We start from the raw sequence: 20,020 nt of genomic DNA on the forward strand, positions 1-20,020 counted from the left end.
TCAGAGAGCAACAGGAGGTAGCGAGTAGTGTATGTGTGAACACAGAGAGACAGAGACAGAGAGACAGAGAGAGACAGAGGCATGTATACATATAGGTGGCAGGAGGGGAGTTCCCAGCCAGAGCTGCACCTGTCCTAGTATTTGAAGAGAAAGCAAATATAGTGACCTGATCCCTGGAGGCACAGGTCATGCTCGCCCACTCTGTGCAGCTGGGCTGCTGTGGGGAAATGCACATGTGGGGACACAGGCCCAGCTGGTGCAGCACAATGGCAGTCACTCCACTGAACAATGACCTTGACTCCCCAGGGAGAGGAGCCACCTAGATTTACCATGTGGTGTGCCCCCTTCGTTGTGCAGACAGACATCCAGCGTGGACACGCTGCCCAGAGCTGTACCTCTCCACCATCTCTCCTCTTTTCAGTTCAGATACTCTTCTGCTCTCTCATTGGGTTTCTTTTTTTTTTGGTACACGGGCCTCTCACTCTTGTGGCCTCTCCCGTTGCGGAGCACAGGCTCCGGACGCGCAGGCTCAGCGGCCATGGCTCACGGGCCCAGCTGCTCCGCGGCATGTGGGATCTTCCCGGACAGGGGCACGAACCCGTGTCCCCTGCATCGGCAGGTGGACTCTCAACCACTGCGCCACCAGGGAAGCCCTCTCATTGGGTTTCTGAGCAGAAGAGCTCAGAGCAACAGGACAGCAAGCGTGTTCCCAGCTCACCCTCTGCTGGCCCATGGTGCAATTTCCCAAGTCTCTTTCCTAAGAGCTAGAAGGTTCTGGCCTGAGATTCTGGGAGGGAGGCCTGCTTCCTGGAAGCTGCTAGCTTCCCCTGTGGGGCCCTGCTGAGAGGCAGGACAGTGACAGGGTGTGAACAGCTGGGCAGGTGCCTCTGAGGGTTAAAAGCATGCCCTCTGACCTCAGGGCAAGCCGTGCTTTCAGACTGCTGCCAAGCACTCTCTTGAGGGCGGTGTTGGGAATCCTGCTAAGAACTTCCTCCCCTGAGGGGGGCACTTTCAGAACTTCTGCATCACCCCCTTATAGTTGCCACCAAAACCTGGGAGACACAAGATGTCTCAGCAGATGGGGACAATGCATGTCTTGTTTCCTTTCTCTATTTTTTTCCCTTTTTTGTTGTTTTTGGCCCTTTGGAATTCAACAGAAATATCTTGTTGTTCATCTAAAGATGAGGTCTTACTCAATAAATTTTCTTTACAAAGGTATTCTAAGAAATACTTTTAGGGGGAAATAAAACACCAAACTGTGATAGATTTACATTAAGCATTTTTTTTTTTTTTTGCAGTACGCGGACCTCTCACTGCTGCGGCCTCTCCGGTTGCGGAGCACAGGCTCCGGACACACAGGCTCAGCGGCCATGGCTCACGGGCCCAGCCGCTCCACAGCATGTGGGATCTTCCCGGACCGGGGCACGAACCCGTGTCCCCTGCATCGGCAGGCGGACTCTCAACCACTGCGCAACCAGGGAAGCCCCATACATTAAGCATTTTTAGAAAATGATCTGAATGAGTTAGATTCATATGTTTCAACTAGCACTTTCCCTTTTCTCACCCCCATCAAAGTATGATGTTGACTAAATGGGCAGCAAACTGACTTAGGCTTTGTGATGGAAGATAAAGCTGGAAGGAGACTTTGCTTTTAGGACTGCAAGTAGCACACTGATATTATGTCTACTTCCAGAAACCCATTGTCAAAATACCTTCAGCTTTGGGGACTTCCCTGGCAGTCCAGTGGTTAAGACTCCATGCTTCCACTGCAGGGGACACAGGTTCAATCACTGGTCAGGGAACTAAGATCCTGTATGCTGCGCAGCCAAAAAATAAAATAAAATAAATAAATAAAAATAGCTTCAGCTTTAACTGCAACTCTATTTTTTCCAGAAACATGAATTTTTTGAGTGACATTCAAAAACTCTTCATTTTGAATTCATCCTTTCAACAATTATGAATGGAGTGCCTTTGACCACTGGAATGCCAGCCAGCCTCTCCTCTTAGTAATGTGATAAAGCACATGGGATTACAACCTTGGCTGTACATCCAAACTATCTGGAAAGTCACTTAACAATCCCAACGTTTAGGCCATCTCACTTCTGACACTTCTGAATATTTACCCAACATAATTGAAAGCAGGAAATCTAGCAGGTATTGGTACACTCATGTTCACAGCAGTATTACAATAACCAAAAGGTAGAAACAACTCAAATGTCCATTGACAGATAAATGGAAAAACAAACTATGGTATATACACACAATGGAATATTATTCAGCCTTAAAAAGGAAGGAAATTCTGACACATGCTACAACATGGATGAACCTTGAAGACATTACACCGAGTGAAATAAGCCAGCCACAAAAGGACAAATATGTATGATTCTACTTATATGAGGTACCTGGCTAGAGTACTCAAAGTCATAGAGACAGAAAATAGAATGGTGATTGCCAGGTGCTGGAGAAGAGGGGAATGAGTTGTTTAATAGTACTGAATTTCAGTTTTTCAAGATGAAAAAGTTCTGGGGATGGCTGGTGTAGATGTTGCACAAAAATGTGAAAGTATTTCATGCCACTGAACTGTCCACTTTAAAAGGATTTAAAACAGTAAATTTTATGTTATGTATGTTTTACCAAAAATTTTTTAAATCTCAATGTTTGGACACCATCTCAGCCCAATTTGATCGGTATCCATGGAAGCAGATCCTGGGCATCAGGTTCCAATGTGCAGCCCAGACTGAGCTAATGTTTAAGGTGATTCCAGTGCTAGGGACATCAGCAGATTTCTCTGAGGCTTCCATGGAGTGGCTGATGCTCGTTTGAAGAAGCTGATGTGCTGAAAACATGGGAAACAGACAAATTCTGGTCACTTGTCGAGATTACAGAAGTACAGAGATCCTCTTTGGGCCCACTTATATGAAACAGACATTTGAATTCATATGGATCTCCAGGCTCACTTACTGGTCCTTACTTCACTTCATGTGTTGATAGCTCTGTGTGCCAAGAACTCTGCTAGGTGCTGGGTCACAACAGTGAATAAAACCTACAAGGTTCTGCCCTCTTATGGAGCTTCCATCCTGGTAAGGGAGATGGACACTTTTTAATAAATATACAAAATTTGTATAGTGTATCTGAATGTGGTAACTGCTACTAGAGCAAAGTAAAGGAGGGTTAAGAAGATGGGAATAGGGTGTGAATGGGGGGGTATCATTTTTAAAAGGATCTATCTGACTGGATATGATCAAAAAGAAAGACATAAAAAGGCAAAAAGACACCTCTCCACACACACACAAAAGACAAAGACAAACAAAACTACATAAGGTCTTTACTCTAGTGGATGAATTTGTTTCTCACAGGAATAGTGGTTAGCAATTCTGGAACTACTTTTTTGTATTGAAGTATGGTTGAAGTACAATATTATATAATTACAGGTGTACAACATAGTGATTCACAATTTTTAAAGGTTATATTCCACTTATAGATATTATAAAATATTGGCTATATTCCCTGTGCTGTACAAAATATACTTGTAGCTCATTTTATATGTAATAGTCTGTACCTCTTAACCCCCTACCCCTATGTTGTCCCCATGTTCCCTCAAACTAGTGGGAAAACTAGTTTGTTCTTTATATCTGTGAGTCTGTTTCTTTTTTGTTATATTCACTAGCTTCACTTTTTAGATTTCACATATAAGTGATATTATACAGCACTTGTCTTTCTCTGTCTGACTTATGGCACTTAACATAATGCCCCCCAAGTCCATTCATGTTGTTGCAAATGGCAAAATTTCATTCTTTTTATGGCTAATATTCCTGTGTGTGTGTGTGTGTGTGTGTGTGTGTGTATGTGTATCACCTCTTCCTTCTCCATTCATCTGTTGATGTATACTTAATATCAAAATAATGAACAACCCAATTAGAAAATGGGCAGAAGACCTGAATAGACAGTTTTCCAAAGAGGACATGCAGATGGCCAACAAGCACATGAAAAGATGCTCCATGTTGTTAATCATCAGAGAAATGTAAATTAAAACCACAATGAGATATCACCTCACACTTATCAGAATGGCTACCATCAAAAAGAACACAAATAACAAATGCTGACAAGAAAAAAGAACACTTGTACACTGTTGGTCGGAATCTAAATTGGTGAAGCCACTGTGGAAAAAAGTATGGAGATTTTTAAAAAAACAAAAATAGAACTACCATATGATCCAGCAATTCTACTCCTGGGTATGTATCTGAAAAAAATGAAAACACTAATTCAAAAACATACATGCACCCCAATGTTCATAGCAGAATTATTTACAATTATTTTTAATTGCCAAGATATGGAAGCAATATAAGTGTCCATCAACAAACGAATGGATAAAGAAGATGTGCTGTATACATATATATATATATACACATATATGTAAACATACAATGGAATACTACTCATGCCTAAAAGCCGAATCATGGCTAAATCTCAGCTTCTTCCACGGGTGAATTCCAACAGCCCAAACACATTTCATAGATTATCTCTTTGTCTGAAAAGAGTCAGCTCAGACTGGAGACACCTGCTAACTCAAGCTGACTGCAGATCAGAACTGGCTGGTTCTGGACCCTTGAAACTGCTGTGGTGGTCTTCAATTTGGTCTTGGTGTCTTCATTTTCATTTACCCATTATTCAGTTACTGCGTTCCAGTCAGAATGCTCTTTCACAAAGTGAAGAGCACATCAAGATGCACCCTGTCTTCTTGTAGAGAGATGCTCTCACTTATCAAGATGGAAAACAAAACTGCAACTGAGGACTTCTGCTATTTTACTCCAGTGCAGTCAACATAATCATTTTTAAGGCTGACCACCAGCTTTATCTACATAAATTTTATATATAAATGACCTTGTAGAATGACCTTGTGGGGGCAAAGGAGGGCAGCTAGTGTTGGGGGCAGGGGAAGAATGGCTTTTATGACCTTCAAAGAGACACACTGATGATTCTAGGATTTAGCAAGTTTCCCTCTTTCTTCTTCCTTCCAAAGAGATTTGTAATGTATGTTTGTGTGTGTGTGTGTGTGTGTGTGTGTGTAGAGTGTGACACAGACATTAACATCAATGCCTGCAGTGGAAGGAACCCAGGACCGATAACCAAGAGATCTGGTAATATTCCTAACTGTACTACAGACTGCGTCTGGATAAACACCTGGACCTCTCTGCTCTCACTTTCTCACATATTAACCAAGGAATTTGAACAATAGTAATGTCGAGGGCTTTTATCCTATTATCTCAGATACAATTTCAGGAGTAGTGACCTGACTCCTTGACATTAGAAGTAGAAAACCGTTGAGTGTTATGGAGTCTATCTAGCATCATTCTACCTGAACTAGCTCATACACAAATGCAAAATGGAGATGAGATTATTTCAAGTGTTCTTTCCACTTAAAATTTTTCAGTAAGCCCTTGATAAAAGTTGACTGTTTATAAAATGTTTCCAGATGATGTCACAGTCATCCATTTCATAAAATAGAAATGCGTGTTTTGATCCAGTAGGTCAATTTATTGGTCTGACAATATACCAAGACTGACTTCATTGTGAGCAATGTCACACCTCTAGTTTCAAAGAATGTGGCTTAAATCTAAAAGATCAGCTATGCCCTCCTTTCTTTTCCAAGTCAAGAGACAGTTCTCTAATTATAGCAGACTATAATAAGAATATCTGTGTAACTAATTCAGGTGAAAATTAATTAGGTCTCTCTTCCCCGGATAGGCAGTAAAAGCCTTTACTCTCTGATAACCAACCTCCCTTCCCAAAGGCTCCACGTGGATAAGCCCCCAAAGGCATGTCCTGCTGGGTTGTGCTGCCACCCAGTGCCATAAGGGCTGGAAGGACTTCAGTGGGTTGAACAGATGTGAAACACAGGAGTCCAGCTAAAATGTGTGACGGGGCCCAGCCTGGCTGTTGAACTGAAAAGTGCTCTGTGCAAAGCAGCACGGCAACTTGACTGAAATCAGGGCAAACTCAAAAGACACTTTCTCAGTGACCTGTTTTATCCTCCTTACAACGTGAAGTATTATTACCAAGGGTCTCAAGGGCATTCTCTGACATCAAACACTGCTCAGTCAGCAAAACCACATTTTGACAAATTTAAGGAGAAACAAACCAAAACCATTCATAGATTTAATTGTTCATAAAACACAGATGGATTGAAAAGATTAAGAGGGAAAATATCTGGGCAAAATAAACTTGGAGTTAGTAAACATAACACATGCAAAAACTGCTTGAGACATTGGGAACAAAAATACTAGGGTCAGATCACCCAGCCCTGTTATTAAATCTCATATCTCAGCCTCAGACAGCCAACAGCAGTGTGAGCCCCATACAAGGCACTATATACTGCCCATCTAATGAAAGTAAGCCCTAGGCTCAGGCTGCCAAGGGACAGGAAAGCCCTCTAGAAGCACAGTGCACTGTACAAAAGAGCCCTTCCAAATATGAGAGCAACAGTTTTCTACAGCCCACCACAGCTACAAATCATTTGTGCTGGCTGCATTCCCATTGGCTTATGGCCTTTCTAACCAGGATAGATGATGTATAGATAGATAGATAGATAGATAGATAGATAGATAGATAGATAGATAGATAGAGATAGATGAAAGATAGATCAATCTACATATGTAAATTGGAGAGGATCCAATCACTTTTAGATTGAAACTGGAATTAGGTAAAAAAGGCGAATACCTGGATTTAGAGTTCACCCTTCAAATATACCTCTTTTGGAAAATTGGTGGCCTTCTTAAATATTGTCCATTGTCTCCTAACATATGAATTTATAATTTAAAACTCCCTTTTTGGGGCTTACTTGCCTTCATCAATATTTTAGCCATTCTGAAAATAGAATTTGGAGGAAATTTTCCCAAATATCCTTCAAGACATATGCTATTTTATCAGTTTTTCACTCACAGTAATTAAACCAAGGAATTATAGTCCTCCATCAGTTTACCCTGGTTAACAGCAAATGCATAGATTCATTTTGGAAGGATGTCTCAACTTGCATAGTGGAGAAAACTTGAACACGTTAGTGACATCAATATCTACTCTTGGCAAATCCTATGCCCCCTACAAATTAACTAAAACTGTATGGTGGCCTAAGTTTGCAAATAATTTGATTGTTTATGAATGTTTCCTTGCAATAAGAACAAACCTATATATGAAAAATGATGTTCAATATAGTAGTCTGAAAGCTATTCTAAAAGTAAGTTAAGTACAATTACAACTGTACTTTCTATAAACAGTGTCTTCACTATTTGCTCTGAAATTTGAATTACCCTCTGTTAGCATCTGTCAGCAATGAGGTAGCTTATTAAGACTATAAACCAGCAGGAGGGCAAGATGGTGTTTAAGATAATCACAACCTCCCCACAGCAACACACGCATATTATTTTCTATTCTTCTTAGTAAATATCTCAGATATTTATTCTACTGTATGGACTAAAATTATTTTTGTTCAGGGCTACCCTATCTCCCTGCCACAGAAACCTAACAAGAGATTAGGGTTCTGATTTAAATTGCATTTGACCCTAAGGATTACCATATGAAAATGCATTCTAAAATCCAATGTTCAGGTTGTTGTTGACAGTTTTGTTTATCTCCCTTTACAAATGCCAACTCCTACCATTCTCTTCCCTCTACTTTTTAACAAATATTTCTTATACTGCAAGGAGCAGTTCAATATTTGCCTCTTCTCAGAACATCTTCATGCTTCTTGTATCATCTTATTCTGTCAGGATTTTTCTCATGTGCTCATATAGGATCTAGTGCTTACCTCTATCCCAATCCTTACATCATTTTGTAATAGATACATTATTTGTCTATCTTCCCACTAATTTCAGTGAAAGTTTAAAAATAGGTCATTTATTTCCTGGAAATTAATGTATATCAATAGATCAATTCCTCTGAACAGTAGACCAAAAACCTACTGAAGGCAGCCCTCTTCTCTACTTTACTCATTGCAATATCTCCTGACACATGACAGACACTCAGTAAGTTTTTGTCCAAGAATTAGTCTAGTTTCAATTTAGTAGAATAAATATAAATATATATACTTAGTAACATAATGATTCAAATCTCCGCAAGTAAAATCTCTCTCTGTAAAGTAGACATAGGCAAACTACAGCCCATTGCCTGCTTTTGCACCCCTCCCAGCAAAGAATGGCTTTTAAATTTTCAAAATTTTTTTAATCAAAAGAAGCATACCATTTCATGACCTGTGAAAATTATGTGAAATTCACATTTTGGTGTCCATAAATCAAGATTTATTGGAAAGCAGCCATATTTATCCCTGCATGTACTGTCAGTGGCTGCTTTCACACGATAACTACAAACTGAACTAGTGGTGATATGACCAGCTATGGGTTCTCCTTGCTTTGCACTCCGTTGCACTACAGATTGCAAGGATGCCATTGTAATTCATTGGCTTTCCCAGTATCACTTGTACTGCTGCACTGCAAAATGTTATTTATTTAATCTCACTGCACTTCATCATATCAATCAAGAGAGGAGGACAAAAGTGGTTAGGGAATATCAAGTTTTCAAGACACAGGGGAGAGTGAATTATTTATTATCAGATTAGATGGCAAAGTATGTCTTCATTATGTGATGACACTGTAAGTGTGTTAAAGAATACAGTATACATCTACATTACCAGACTAAGCACTCATCACCACAGCCTCAACTATAAGCAGAAAAATTAGAAAATTTGAAATGGCATACCTTATCACAGCAGAATTTCTCGCAAAATTTTTTATCTCTATGTATTTACCTATCTATCTATCTATTATCTATCATCTATCAAGAGATAGACATGATTACAACCAAAATGTTTCCAAGTGTTTCATTTGCTAACCAAGCAACAAAGCCATTTACTGATGTTTAGTTAATTATACTGTTTCATTGCAGCAGTTGAAGAAATGTGTCCAGAGAAAATAAACTTATTTAAGGTTATTCGTTTTTTAGTAAGAGCACTTGTTTGAAGAGTTGAGGACATTGAGAGGAACCTCAAAGGTCGATTTAAAAGCAAAATTATTACAAACAATTATAAAAGGCAAAATTATAATTCATTAGATGATGGTATAAGAAGTTATCTTTATCACTTTGGGAATGGGAAAGATTTTTAAATAAGGCTAAAGTATAACAAACCCATAAATTGAAAGATTTTAAATTTCTACTTCATTAAATTAAAATTTAGATCATTTAAAAGATATCATAATCTCATAATGAAAGAACACAAACTAAAATTGCACCTGTTAGATTGGCAAAAATCTGAAATTTATTTCTCAGCAAGATGGCAAGGTTAGGAGGAAATAAATCCTCTCTTTCACTACTGATGGGAAAATAAATTGGTCTAGCCAAGTCACCTTGTAAAGTGAATTTCACAGTATCTATAAAAATCTCACAGCATTTCCATTTATGGGATTTTAGCCCTCAGTTATTTGTACAAAAGTATTTACTATAGATTTTTTACAGTAGCAGAAATTTTAAACAACCTGGACGTCTATCCTAAGGGGACTCATCAAATGAATTAGAGAACACATGCAATATGAAACAACTGAGATGCAATTATAAAAATTTGTTAAGCACCATATGTACAAAAACAGTGACCAGTTTAATTTTGAGGTGTATGCTAGAAAAAGCCTAGATTTTCTTGCAGACTGTTGATAGAAGAATGGGTGCTAAGACTCTGCAAGTGAGGGCTCAGGAGAAAGTCAGGAACACAATAGAGAAAGTGTCTATCACCTTAGAGAATGCATATGTGGTCATAAACATAATGCTGGTAAAAATATGAACACTAAATGTGCTTTTCATGAAGACTTCGAAGGAAATGAAGAACATGCTATTGGAAACTGGAGGATATCATTATGTCCTTGTGATATAGTACAGAGGATTTAGCTGAGTTGTGTCCTGATGTTGGATAGAAAGCAGAACTTTTAAGCAATGAACTTGAATATTTAGCTGAAGATATTTTAAGTAAAGTATTGAAGGTGTGATCTGTTTTTTCTTTGCCATTTATAGTAAAATGCAAGAGGAAAGAGATACATTGAGGGAAAACTGTTGGGGAAAAGAAATAAAGAAAAAAAGGATCATTTGAGAAATTTGTAAAAGATGCTATTAGGAGATTCACTGTTCAGAAAGTGTGCTCTAGAGAGAAGTCCAAGGGTGCACATGGACAATCTTTTGCTGAAAGAATTATGTGTGTCTTGTCTATCTACTCAGTCATATCAGCAGAGCCAGGAATTGAGGTAGTATTATTCAGGGAAGATTTGTGAAAGACTTGTGTAATGGTGTGGGTTTCCAGGACATACATGGGAGAACCACAAGGTTTTTTGACAATGTTATATCAGCAGAAAAACTGCCAGCTTATAGTGAAAGGGACATAAAGAGGATAAAATGAGGGAAGGTTGTTGGACTTTTGGAATTCTACTGGTGGGAAACAAACAGAGCTACTCAGCTGCAAACATGTGCTATTCTTCAAGAAAAGGAAGATGACTCTGAGAGCAGAGTCAGGCACAGAGGATGGAGCTGTGGTTACAGAGAACAGATCATCAAGTAACAGAGCATTATTTCCAAGCATTAAAAACTAATGGAATTTTCCCTTATGCATTGTGATATTACTTGGGATTGGAGACGTAGTTCTGCTTTTCATTTTCTCTCTTTTGGAATAGGAATGTCTATAAACTGTTATACTATGGCTGTCTCATCATTGTATTTTGTTTTCTAGTTTAACAGGTCAACAGATGGAGAGAAATTTTGCCCCAGCCAGAGCCAAACCCATTCCTGACTTACATGATTAGATTATGAGATCTGGGACTATTGATCTGATGATATTTAGATAAGATTTTAGACTTAGAGTTAATACTTTGGGGGAGGTCATGATGAGGTGAACGTATTTTGCATGTAGGACAGATATTAATTTGGGAGGGGGCAGTGGGTGAACTATAGGGCTGAGTTGAATGGTAGTCTTCAGAAACATAAGTATACATCCTAATCCCTGGAACCTGTGAATGTTAGCTTATTTGGAAAGAGGGTCTTTGCAGACGTAATTAAGTTAAGAATCTTTTTTTCCTTTTTTCTTTTTTATTGTGGTAAAATATACATAATGTAAAATTTAACATTTTAACTGTCAACTGTACAATTTCAGTGACATTAAGTATATTCACATTTTTGTGCAACCATCATCACCGCTATCATTTCCAGAATTTGTTCATCATTTGAAATAGAAACTCTGTACCCATTAAATAATAACTCTCCATTCATTTCAACCCGAAGGTCTCACGTAACCTTTCTTGTAGAGCAGGTCTAGTACTAACAATAAGTTAAGAATCTTGATATGAGAAAAGCAACCTCAATTGAACAGGTGGGCCCTAATTTCAATGGCAAGTGCCCTTATATATACACAGATGAGAAGGCAATAAGAAGGAAGCAGAAATTGGAGTGGTGTGGTACCAAGCCAAGAAATCTGACAAATACCAGAAGCTGGAAAAGGGACAGAATTTCCCCTAGAACTTCTGGAGGAAGCCCAACTCTGCCAATATATTGACTTAGGACTTGTGGCCTTCAGAGCTGTGAGGGAATAAATTTATGTTGCTTTAAGCCTCCAAGTTTGTAGTAATTTTTTATGGCGGCTCCAGGGAACTGAGATGTTTTGGAAATGCCATCAAGCCTCAGATAGGAGACCCATGGATTGTTAAGACACTTACCCTGGGAAGAAAGTAGCATATAGTAGCCTCTCTAATGCAGTAACCATGGGTTTCTAAGTTAATAGTAAAGTCATAGACGTATTTCCAGTACAAATAAGAAAATTCTTCTTTTAACCAGTACCTTAATGAGCCTGCTTTCAAGCACATTCAAACAGTGAATTAAAACTAAGTTGTAAGAACTAAGAAGTAGGATAAAAATAAATTTTACCTTATTGGACTAATTTCATTTTTAATTATTTGAATGTTAATTCATGTACATCTATATATATTACTTTTTTTTTTTTTTTTTTTTTTTGTGGTATGCGGGCCTTTCACCGCCGCGGCCTCTCCCGTTGTGGAGCACAGGCTCCGGACGCACAGGCCCAGCAGCCATGGCTCACAGGCCCAGCTGCCCCACGGCACGTGGGATCCTCCCGGACCGGGGCATGAACCCATGTCCCCTGCATCGGCAGGCGGACTCCCAACAACTGCGCCACCAGGGAAGCCCTACATCTATATATTAGATAAAATACATTGGCTGTTTATCTTTTGGTACTAGAACCTGTAATTAATTTTTCTCTTAATTAAATGAAAAAGATAAACTCTATTTCTAAATTTCTAAGTGATTGTTTCCTTTATTTGTTTGCATTAGGAATTTGTTTTGGGGAATCAAAATCCTTAAAACTTGTTAACCTTCATCTGCAAAGACACAGAGATAACCATGTGGCTTACTATTCTGAAACTAGATGGTTAACACACCTCCCAAAATTACAGGTCATAACTTGTTAGGGCTGTTATAGAAGAGACACAGACATCATATGTTAGCAAATATTCATGAAAATAACAGTAACACAGCAATAATAGTTAACATGTATTGGGCTGTTACCCACAGCTAAGCATTTCTCAATGGGGTGAGAAGTGGCTGGCTGTGGTTTCTTGATGCTTATGGCTCTCCATCCTGCAAGTCTTGAGCTTAATGTGGTTGACCCAGACAGCGTCTGGCTTTTCTTTATCTTTGTTATCAGACAGTAGTGTTTGCCTGAAGGTGAAAAAAAAAATCAACGCACAGGCAAAGATAAAACATAACCTCTGAAGAGAATGAAAATGTGGAACAGACATACTGATAATTTTACATGTCAGTATGTAAAATTTACATAGTAATGTAATGCTGAAAACCATCCTCTAAAATTGGGACTACTATAATCGTCATTGCAAGTAAGGCATTTGATGTTTAATCCCTTCTCAGTCTACAGCTTATGTTAGCCCCCCTCAGCCCTGACATCCACAAGGGCTTTCTTAAGGCAGCAGCTTTTGTGCATGTACCATTTTCACTTCTCTATGCGAGAGGCAGTCCCACTTTCTCCTTGAGTCACATCAGCAATTATATACAAAGCAACAGAATTCACACAACTAAGAAGAACACACTCTCCACCTTGTAAAAGAAGACAATTTGTATCAATGTTTTAGATCTTGATTTCTTGTGAGCAATAAATTTTAATCACAGCACATTAAGAAAGAATTTTGCCATCTGCTAAGAGCAAAACAGCTCTTTCCTTTAAAGTAAGCAGATTAGGCCTGCCACTTCCATTAAGGGTAGGATCTTGGTGTTTTATTGGCTTTTAGAATTGCTTGCAATTCTAATTCCACCATTTTATCATTCAGAGTCACTTCTATAAAGCTAAAGGTTATCATAGGAAAGTCTTTGTGACAAGCCTCTAAACTAGCCTGCCTGTGGGCTCCCTCCCTATAGAGGGAAACACCCAAACTGAAAAGAAACTGTGGGAATCCCCACAGAGGTGACAGGATCTGCTGGTGTGGAGCTTCTGGTATTGTCACAAAGGGGAGGCAGCCAGGCTCTACATTATGAGGATAAAGTAGAAAGGGAGCTTTGGGGTTTTCCCCTTTTGCTCTGTACCGCTGCGGTGTTGGGTCTTCATTGCTGCATGAGGACTTTCTCTAGTTGCAGCAAGCAGGGGCTGCTCTTCGTTGCGGTGCGTGGGCTTCTCATTGCGGTGGTGGCTTCTCTTGTTGTGGAGTACGGGCTCTAGGCATGAGGGCTTCAGTAATTGTGACACGTGAGCTCAGTAGTTGTGGCGCGTGGGCTCTAGAGTGCAGACTCAGTAGTTGTGGCGCACGGGCGTGGCTCATGGGCTTAGTTGCTCGGTGGCATGTGGGATCCTCCCGGATCAGGGCTATAACCCGTGTCCCCTGCATTGGCAGACGGATTCTTAACCACTGCACCACCAGGGAAGTCCTCTTCCAAATTTCTAAGGAACAGATACTTCTTATACATACTATATTATTATAAATTTAAATATATTATTTGTGTATGATATTATTACATATATTATTTTTAAAATAATTAATTTATTTAATTAACATTTGATTATCAAATATTACTTTATATAATTAATATTTAATTTAATTATATAAATTATATATACATATACATATAGAGATAGAGACAGAGAAAAAATTCCAAGTTCATTATTCTATGAGGCTGTTGTAACTTGAATGCTAAAAATAGATAAGGATAGTACACAAAAACAAACTATATAGGCAAACTCTACTTCTTAAAATATATGCAAAAATCCTAAACTAGATGTAACAACAATAACAACAACAGCAAATGGCAACACAGTAAAACATTCATACATCATAACCAAAAGGGCTTATTCTGGGAATTGAAAGTGTCTCATCATTAGGAATTATATTTAAAAAATCCACTATACTAAGAGATAGTAACATCTTAATAAACACCAAGAAGGAAATGGATAAAATTTACCAGCTACAGTTATGGTATAAACACACTATCAAACAAAGTAACACAGAATATGGATTCTACCAAACATTTCAAGAAATAACACCAATTCTTCTCAAACTTTTCCCAAAAATTTAAGAGGAGGGAACACTCCCAAGCTCACTTTGTGAGATGTGCATTGCCCTGCTACCTGAGCCAGGTGGGAACACCATAGGAAAAGAAAACCACAATATCCCTGATTAATATAGATGTATTCTCAACAAAATACTAGCAAACCTAATTCAACAGCACATTAGAAGGATCATGTATCAGAATCAAGTGGGATTTTTTTCCTGGGATGCAAGCCTGGTTCAACATACACAAATCAATAAATGTAACACATCACAATAATAGAATGAAAGATAAAAATCACATAACCATCTCAATAGATGCAGAAAAAGAATTTGACAAAATACAACATTCTTTCATGATAAAAATTCTCAATGGGTTGGGTATGGAAGGAGTGCACCTCAATATAAAGAGGGCCATATATGACAGGAAAACAGGTAGTATCATACTCAGTGGTGAAAAGTTGAAATGTTTCCCTCTAAGGTCAGGAACAATACAAAGGTGCCCACTCTCACCACTTCTATTCATCATAGTGCTGGAAGTCCTAGCCAGTGAAATCATACAGAGAAAGAGAAATTAAAGGAATCCAAATCAAAAAGGAAAAAGTAAAACTGTCTTCGTCTGCAGATGATATGACCTTATATAGAGAAAGTCCGAGAGACTCCACCAAAGGACTGTTGGGATTAATCAATGAGTTCAGTAAGGTTCAGGATACAAAAATCAAAATGCAAAATTCAGTCCTATTGCTGTAAACTAACAATGAAAAATCTGGAAAAGGAATAAAAAAAAATCCATTTACAATAACAGCAAAAACAATAAAATTGGGGGTAAATTTAACAAAGAAAGTGAAATATCTGTACACTGAATACTTCAAGACTTTGACGAAAGAAATTGAAGATGACACAAAAAAATGGAAAGATGTTTCTTACTTACTGATTGAAAGAATTAATATTGTTAAAATATCCATATTATTCAAAGCCCTCAATAGATTCGATGCAACCCTTATCAAAATTCCAATGGCATTGTTAGCAGAAATAGAGCAATTTTAGGATTTGTATGAAATCACAAAAGACCCTGAATCTCCAGGACAATCCTGACAAAGGAAAGTCTAGAAGTACCATACTTCCTGATCTCAAACATTGCTACAAAGCTATAGTAATCAAAACAATATGATACTAGCATAAAAATATACACATGGACCAATGGAACAGAATTAAAAGCCCAGAAATGAGCCCATGAATATATGGTCAACTGATATTTGACAAGGAAGCCCAGAATGCTCAATGAGGATAAGATAGTGTCTTCAGTAAATAACATTGGTGAAACTAGATAACCACATTCAGAAGAATAAAATTGGACCCCTACTTTGCACCATTTACAAAAATTAACTCAAAATAGATTAAAGACTTAAACATGAGAATTGAAACCATAAAACTCTGAGAAAACATAAGAGAAAAACCCATTTGACATTGGTCATCCAAAAATTTTTCAGCTATGATAACAAAAGCACAAGCAACAAAAGAAAAGATTAATAAGTGGAACTACTTCAAACTGAAAAGATTCTGCACAGCAAGAGAAACAATCAACAAAATGAGGGGATGACCTACAGAATGAGAAAAAAAAATATTTGCAAATCATATATCTGAGAGGGGTTATTATCCAAAATATATAAAGAACTCATACAACTCAATAGCAAAACCAACCAAACAAACAAAAAAAACCAAACAATCTGACTTAAAAATGGGCAGGAAAACTGAATAGACATTTTTCAAAAAGTCACATACAAATGGCCAACAGGTACATGAAAAGGTGCTTGACATTATTAATTATCAGGGGAATGCAAATCAAAACCACAATGTGGTATTACCTCACACTTGCTAGAATAGTTATTGTCAAAAAGATGAGGTAATTGTTGACAAGGATGTGGAGAAAAAGGAACACTTATGTGTTATTAGTGGGAATGTAAATTGGTGTAGTCACTGTGAAAAACAGTGTGGAGATTTCTCAAAAAATTAAAAATAGAACTACCGTAAGATCTAGCAATCTCTCTTCTGGGTATGTATCCTAAGGAAATTAAAACAGGATGTTGAAGAGATATGTGCATATGCACATTCACATATGTGCATATGTGAATGTTTCAGCATTATTCACAATATAGAAACAACCTAAATGTTTATCAACAAATGAATAGATTATATATATATAATATATAAATTAATATTTATATTATATATATTATATTATTATTATTTAACCTAGAATGGGGGACATATTTGTACATTTAATTTTTTTTTTATTGGAGTAGAGTTGATTTACAATGTTGTGCTAGTTTCAGGTGTAAAGTGAATCAGTTTCACTCTTTTTTAGATTCTTTTCCCATATAGTCCATTACAGAGTATTGAGTAGAGTTCCCTGTGCCTTACAGTAGGTCCTTATTAGTTATCTATTTTATATATAGTAGCGTGTATAAGTCAACCCCAATCTCCCAATTTATCATTGGAAAGAATGAGAGAAAAGATCATGATTTGCAGCCAATATTATACTTTAACGATTTAAGAGGGTCAATTGAATACCTCTGAGAATAATTTACTAATATGACTAGATAAAAGATGAACATAAAAAATCAATATAATTTCTAATATACTAAAATATAACATGGATATTCCTTCACATTCATAATAGTAAAAATCCTATTAACTACTTAGTAAAAACACAACATAAATGTACATGACCTATTTTGTGGAAAAATATAAATTTTCTGGATAGTACAGAGTACAGAAGGCATATCATGAGGCTGTGAATATATGTGGGAATAAAACTTCCAGTTTAAAAAAAAAAAAAAAAAAAAACTTCCAGTACTGACTTCATTTTCTGACAATGTCCAACAAGAAAATTTCCCTTCCACTTCACTAGTTCTCAGTTTAAATGTGTCTAATTTCTGTTAAAGCCACACACTGAGTTCTCAGTTTCAGTTACTATATATAATATTTTTATTTCTAGTATTGCTATCCTATGTTTAACATTTTTTGTATTCTGTCAAAGCATTCAATTCTGTCTTTTAATGCCTCATTCATATTAATTATATTTATTTTAATGTCCCATGTTTGATAGCATCATTACCTGGATCTTCTGCAGATCTCTTTCTATTGCCCCTTTTTTTTTTTCTTGGTCAGGTTGTCTCTGCTTGAGTGCCTGAATATTTCTGATTGAGTTACAGTCATTGTATATGGAAAATTGTAGCAGTAATTGCAATCTCTAGATGTTGAGATTTTCCTGCAGAGAAGACCTTGCTTCTCATGGAGCTAAAAGGATCACTAGCATTTCTGGATCACCTTGATCCAACCAAAGAATCAGGGACTGAGGAAACTTGAATCTTGTCTTCAGGCCCTGACAAGCCTAATGTCTAGTTCATTCAAACCCCTCGGATGTAGGCATCTGATTTTCAACAAAAAGCTTGGGGTATTTACCACGGTCTCTCTTGCTTGACAGTTTCTGAAACTTGTAAGCACTTATAGAAGTTCAACTTCATACTACACCATCATTATGCCAGTTAGGGAAGCAGTTTAGAAATTACCAATGACTCCTTGTAGTCTTTGTATAGTAGAATCTCATGTTAACATGGAACTCTGGCTTAGGTCTGGTACAGTGCTGCACTGTTCAATACAAGTATAAACAAGTCACATATATAGTTTTAAATTTTCTCTTAACCACATTGAAAAATGAAAGAAAGGTGAAGTTAACTTTAATAATACATTTTGAGAGACCTTCAAGATGGCGGAGGAGTGAGATGTGGAGATCACCTTCCTCCCCACAAATACATCAGAAATGCATCTACTTGTGAAACAACTCCTACAGAACACCTACTGAATGCTGGCAGAAGACCTCAGACTTCCCAAAAGGCAAGAAACTCCCCACGTACCTGGGTAGAGCAAAAGAAAAAACAGAGACAAAAGAATAGAGACTGGACCTGAACTTCTGGGAGGGAGCTGTGAAGGAGGAAAAGTTTCCACACACTGGGAAGACCCTTCATTGGCAGAGACAGGGAGTGAACAGGGGGGAAGCTTTGGAGTCACAGAGAAGAGCACAGCAACAGGGGTGCAGAGGGCAAAGTGGAGAGATTCCGGAACAGAGGATTGGTGCCGACCAGCACTCACCAGCCTGAGAGGCTTGTCTGCTCACCCACCAGAGCAGGCGGGGTCTGGGAGCTGAGGCTCCAGCTTCGGAGGTTAGATCCCAGGGAGAGGACTGGGGTTGGCTGCGTGAACACAGCCTGAAGGGGGCTAGTGCAAAACAGCTAGCTGGGAGGGAGTCCAGAAAAAGGTCTGGAACTGCCTAAGAGGCAAGAGACCGTTGTTTTGGGGTGCGCGAGTAGAAAGGATTCAGAGCACCACCTAAATGAGGTCCAGAGATGGACGTGAGCCATGGCTATCAGTGCAGACACCAGAGATGGGCATGAAATGCTAAGGCTACTGCTGCAGCCACCAAGAAGCCCGTGTGCAAGCACAGGTCACTATCCACACTTCCCCCCCCAGGAGCCTGTGCAGCCTGCCACTGCCAGGGTCCCGTAATCCAAGGACAACTTAACCAGGGGAACACACGTCATGCCACAGGGAGTTGCAATGTCACACCGGCCTCTGCCGTGGCAGGCTAACCCCACATTCCATACCCCTCCCTCTCCCAGGCCTGAGTGAGCCAGAGCCCCCTTATCAGCTGCTCCTTTAACCCTGTCCTCTCTGGGCAGGAACACATACCTCAGGTGACCTACATGCAGAGGCAGGGCCAATCCAAAGCTGAAACCCAGGAGCTGGGCGAACAATGAAGAGAAAGGGAAATTTCTCCCAGCATCCTCAGGAGCAGCAGATTAAATCTCCACAATCAACTTGATGTACTCTGCCTCTCTGGAATACCTGAATAGACAACGAATCATCCAAAATTGAGGCGGTGGACTTTGGGAGCAACTGTAGACTTGGGGTTTGCTTTCTGAATCTAATTTGTTTCTGGTTTTATGTTTATCTTAGTTTAGTATTTAGAGTTTATTATCATTGATAGATTTGTTTACAGATTTGGTTGCTCTCTTCCTTTTTTAAAAAAAATATATATATTATATATATATATATATATATATATATATATATTCCATTTTCTCTTTTTGTGAGTGTTTATGTGTGTGCTTCTTTGTACAATTGTATCTGTATAGCTTTGCTTTTACCATTTGTCCTAGGGTTCTATCTGTCCGTATGGTTTTTTTTTTTAGTATAGTTTTTAGCATTTGTTATTATTGGTAGATTTGTTTTTTGGTTTGGTTGCTCTCTTCTTTATTTCTTTCTTTTAATTTTTCCTTTTGTCATTAATTTTTAATTTTTCATAATTTTTAAATTTTATAACTTTTTCTTTTCTTTCTTTCTTTCTTTCTTTCTTTCTTTCTTTCTTTCTCTCCTTC

The sequence above is a fragment of the Tursiops truncatus genome, chromosome 6, assembly GCF_011762595.2.
Source record: "Tursiops truncatus isolate mTurTru1 chromosome 6, mTurTru1.mat.Y, whole genome shotgun sequence".
In the NCBI taxonomy this organism is placed as follows: domain Eukaryota; kingdom Metazoa; phylum Chordata; class Mammalia; order Artiodactyla; family Delphinidae; genus Tursiops; species Tursiops truncatus.